Source organism: Pongo pygmaeus, chromosome 8 (genome assembly GCF_028885625.2).
Source record: "Pongo pygmaeus isolate AG05252 chromosome 8, NHGRI_mPonPyg2-v2.0_pri, whole genome shotgun sequence".
Lineage (NCBI taxonomy): Eukaryota > Metazoa > Chordata > Mammalia > Primates > Hominidae > Pongo > Pongo pygmaeus.
The window spans coordinates 125,015,768-125,020,827 of record NC_072381.2 but is presented as its reverse complement, the minus strand read 5'-3'; the positions used below and the strand labels follow the sequence as shown (position 1 = coordinate 125,020,827).

Here is a 5,060-nt window from a genome sequence, read left to right as displayed (position 1 = left end):
GTAGCTGCATAAGTCTTTAGACTCTTGAAATGTTCTACTGAAATAGAACATATAATTTATTAATCTTGGCTCACAATCATTCCCATGAGTTCAAAAGATAGAACTACAGGACAGTCCTGAATAATCTATGACTACATGAAAACATTTATTTACATGCCTTCTACAAAATGTATTTACAAAACACATAGCAACTATTAGGGTACACGGACCTTGTTTCTATCTTCCTCATGCTTCTTCTCTATAGGAAATCCAATATGAAATTATAAAGAGTACTGAACTCAAGCCTGGGCATAGTGGCTCACGCCTGTAATCCCAGCACTTTGGGAGGCTGAGGCGGGTGGATCACCTGAGGTCAGGAGTTCAAGACTAGCCTGGCCAACATGGTGAAATCTCGTCTCTACTAAAATATAAAAATTAGCCACGCGTGGTGGCGGGTACCTGTAATCCCAGCTACTCGGGAGGCTGAGGCAGGAGAATCGCTTGAACCTGGGAGGCGGAGGTTGCAGTGAGCCGAGATGGCGCCACTGCGCTCCAGCCTCAGCAACAGAGTGAGACTCCATCTCAAAAAAAAAAAAAAAGTACCGTACTCAGAATGAGAACTTCATCTATCATCAATGTACACATAAATATCAGTGAATCGTCATACTCAAGACTCAGATTAAAGAACTTCTTCATCAGGGCAGCAGTAATATTCCACAAAATATATTGGTCCATCTTCATTTCTAATCATATACTGTAATGAAAGGAAGCCTCGGTTATCTGTCCAAATAGATACCTGACAAGACAGGACTAATGCCTTTGTAGAGGGTTTCAGTAAGGAAATCTTGTGTCTGTTGACTTGGGTCTGATTATAATGCTTCCATCTGATCAGAATCTTTGGGGCCGTCAAGGTGGGAACTTCCTACATTTCCAAAAGTAGATAACCTGAAATAAGGCTTGTCAGGAGACATGGTAACTTGTAGGACCTCACTCATCATATCCAACTCAGAAAAAGCTTCACAGAGCCCCTCTGACTGCAGAATTTTATCAGTAACATTAGTGCTGTAGAAATTAAAGTCCAGGTCACTTCAGGTTCCTGTGTATTGATTTTGCAGACTGCCACCACTCATTCTTCTTCCAGGAACAAAGGGTAACTATAACCTTGGTAACACATCCGAAGTGCAGTTCAAGTCCCTGGCACGGGACTTGATCCAAAAATAGATAAACAGTCTAAAAGGACAATTAAATTAATTCAAAAAGTAACAGACTCTTCCTGAACTTTAAGCTCTTGAAATATTCCAGCCTGAATAAAAGCATTTGCTTGCACACACTTTGCAATTTCCATTGTTACTTTGATTCCATTTTTAGTTGCGAAACACACGGCACATTTTTGGAAATGAATAGCTTTTAAGATAGTGGAGAGATTCCTAACGTTGTCAAGGCTGGCCACAAGACTGTATTGATCATTCTTGTCTTGGATCTGTTGGGTCAGGAGGGGCATCGCCCACTGCACATTCGGCCCCGAGGGATGCTCCTGGGGCCTGTTCCTGCAGATCGCGAAACAGCTTTGCGGGGGTGTCTGGATGCTGGAGAGCCTCTCCCAGCAAATTCCCCGAGGAGGAGCAAGGCAGCTCCAGGAAACTGCAGAGGAAGTGAAGCAGCCCCTGCCACTCTTCAGATCAGCCTTCCACTTCCTTTCCAAGCATTTTCTTGTAAAGATAATGAAGAGTTAGTTCATCCAAAGATGATGATCAAATTAGTGGAGGGCCTCTTGAAAACAATCTGTCCTATACTGAAGTCAACTGGGTTCTAGCCACAAGTTGCTTTTACCACTCCTCCCCTTAGACAGTTGGTGGTTTTTGCCAGAGAAGCCCCACTGTTCTCTGCTGGTGCAGCCATTTTTGCACTACTCACCAGGCAGTTTATAGCACAATTTAGAAACACCAGGGATAGCAGGATTACGAATCATGCTGTCTGCTGATGTAAACTGTATTTGGATACAATAATGTTTTTAAATAACCTCAAATACAATTACCACCCTGAGGATGGGGCTGGTTGAATGACTACAGAAATATCATTCAGATAGTTCATTAACTAATTACAGAGCACCACAAACAGAGCCTACTGCCAGGGAGGGGCCATGGGGATGAATCACAGGGCTGAGCTCAGGGGCCAGAGCGATGTTCAGTTCTTTTCTGGTGCTGGCATCACAAGGTGGCACTCTTGACTGAGAGAGGGAGGCTCTTTCCTCCTCTCCTGTCTCTCTAGCATCCGTGGGAAGGTGCTACGGGAGGCCCAGAAATACATGCCAGGGTCACATGGCTTCAAAAAGCTCTCTTCCTTCCCCTCGTCACTCACTGCACTTGTAGCTGAAGACAAAGTCTCAGGCCGGGTGCAGTAGCTCCCGCCTGTAATCCCAGCACTTTGGGAGGCCAAGGCGGGTGGATCACCTGAGGTCAGGAGTTCAAGACCAGCCTGGCCAACATGGTGAAACCTCATCTCTACTAAAATACAAAAATTAGCCAGGCGTGGTGGTGGGCACCTGTAATCCCAGCTACTCGGGAGGCTGAGGCAGGAGAATTACTTGAACCCAGGAGGTGGAGGTTGCAGTAAGCCAAGATTGCGCCATTGCACTCCAGCTTGGGCGACAGAGCGAGACTCCGTCTCACAAAAAAAAACAAAAACAAAGTCTCAGAGAGCTCTGGGCAGGCAGATTGCTTGTCGCCTATTTAGTGACTGAAGCTGTTATCTTTTGCTTTCTTGAGGGGTTTGAACACTGCATGGAAGAAAGGTTTATTAGGGAACAAATGGGCCCCACTGCCCTGCTGCCTGGGAGCACTTCCCAGAGGATATTGGGTCTTCACTACACAGGACAGGAGTGACCACCCGCCAGCTGGGCTGGTTGTAGTGCCAGCACGTGGTGGGGTTAAAAAATTGTTTAAAGTTATAAAAGTGTTTGCAAAGCATATGGGAGCCCTGCTACTTTGGGCAAGCCTCTCTTTGAATCTTGGTTTCTTAAACTGTAAATGGGGTTAGTAGTAGTGGTATCCACCTCGAAGTGTTATTGGAGCAAACGATATAAAAAATGTGAAGTGCTTAGTACAATGCTTGGCAAGAAGCCAGGGCTCAGTAAATGTGCAGGCCCTTCTTCTCATTGTCATTTGGCTTCACGCGCACTTACATATGGCCTTCAGAGGAGAACAGATTCAGATCTCTGTTCCTTAGCCCCAAGCATGCACCTGTCAGCATTCAGGCACATGGTTATTTGGCCAGCCTTGTAATGATACTAAAGACTGAGTATTCAGAATGTTTCTTCTGAACTTTCAAAATCAATGACAGTTGCACACTATCTCCTTTCGGGCAAAGGTTCCCCCGCAGCAGGCCCTCTCCCCACCTTGTTTTGAAAAAAGCATTATTTAAGGGAAATATAACTGAGCCTGGCTGGCTGTACTACCTTGTTTTTCTATTTCCCTCCAAAGTGAATGCCAGACATTTCTAGGCCAAAGACAGGATTAACATTTCTCAGCCTAGTAAACACACCCATCTGGATTCAACATGGGGAGCACCAGCACTGCAACCATTTCCTGTAATCGGCTTGAACGATCCAGGCTATAAGCTTGAAAATTAAATTCTGGAAGCGATATTTCCATCCTGGAAGCTGTTTCAATTACAGCTTCTTGCAGATGAACCTCAGATAAGCAGCAAACTTACAAGCCCTGGCGTGGATGTAATGAGTCTGCATGATGGGAACCTGGCCATGCTACAAGGAAGAGGCTGCCTGTAGGCTGAGAATACAATCGCTGGACAGAGCAACAAACCTGCACTGAGCACCTGCGGCACAGCAGACATCCGGTGAGACTCTGAGAACCACAGGGAGCCAAACGTGGGCCCCATCCTCAGAGACTTTTGGTCCAGTGGAGGCGATGTATTACCAGGCCATTTTATGTAATAGGCTGGGATGGTGCTCAATCCTGGTGCTGTGAAAACATTAGCCCAGCTTGGGACTGAGGAAGTGATCCCCAAGCTGAATCTCCATAATTAAGCAACAGTCAGCTGTGTGAAGTAAGGTGGAAAGGATATTTGAAGCAGGGGTAAGAGCAAGCAGAGACCCAAAGATATGGAACAGGGGTGTGTGTGTGTGTGTGTATGTGTGTCCGTGCATATGTATCTGAGTCTAGCCAGCCCAGTATTCAAGTACAGGAAAGGGAGTGCCCAGGGAGTAACTGGGTGTACCTTTGCCCTTCACCATCATTTTTAGCATCAGAAAGTCCTTCAGAAACTGCCCAAAAATCTTGGGTTCAAGACACCAGATTTCTAGGGTGTGAGATTCAGAGCCCAGTGAGTCTTCCCAAGGTTTGCAGAGGCCAACCCTTCACATTTCTAATCTTTAGTTTACAGTGGGGCCTCAGTATTACTAATAGAATTAGGGTTCAGTAGATGTCCAAACAGCCAGTTCATGGAAGCTGAGGAACCTGAGCCCAGAGGGAAACTTCAGGACACACAGCAATCAATCCTGGAACGTCTCTGAGTTTCAGGGCAGTTTTGGAGGTCATTAGGGAGGTAGCAGTGGGCTGATATGATAACAGATGCCACCTTGCTGACTGTTCTTCCAGTGTGAAAATGACTTGGGAGCACAACAGAGGCTCCTTTTGAAGGCTGGTCCATGAAGCAGACGCCTCTATTTGTTCTTTTTTCTTTTTCAGAGACAGGGTCTTGCTCTGTCACCCAGGCTGGAGTGCAGTGGTGTGATCGCAGCTCATTGAAGCCTTGAACTCCGCAGCTCACACGATCTTTCTGCCTCAGCCTCCTGAGTAGCTGGGATTACAGACACGCACTACCACACTCAGCTAATTTCTTATTTAAAAAAAAATTTTGAGAGACAAGTCTTGCTCTCTTACCCAGGCTGGTCTTGAACTCTCACCCTCAAGCGATTCTCCCACCTCAGCTTCCTGAGTAGCTGGATTACAAACGCAATCTACCACGCCCAACCTTGTTTATTTTTTATATGTTCCACAGTATATTAGTCTGTTTTTATGCTACTGATAAAAACATACCCAAGACTGTGAAGAAAAGGAGGTTTA

The 5,060-nt window shown here is 45.8% G+C and overlaps 1 pseudogene; it reads right to left on the bottom strand.

Annotated features, from left to right (window-relative positions):
* Positions 1-646: 646 nt before the first annotated feature.
* LOC129006087 (cell cycle checkpoint protein RAD1-like) lies at positions 647-1,480 on the bottom strand (annotated as a pseudogene).
* Positions 1,481-5,060: the final 3,580 nt, after the last annotated feature.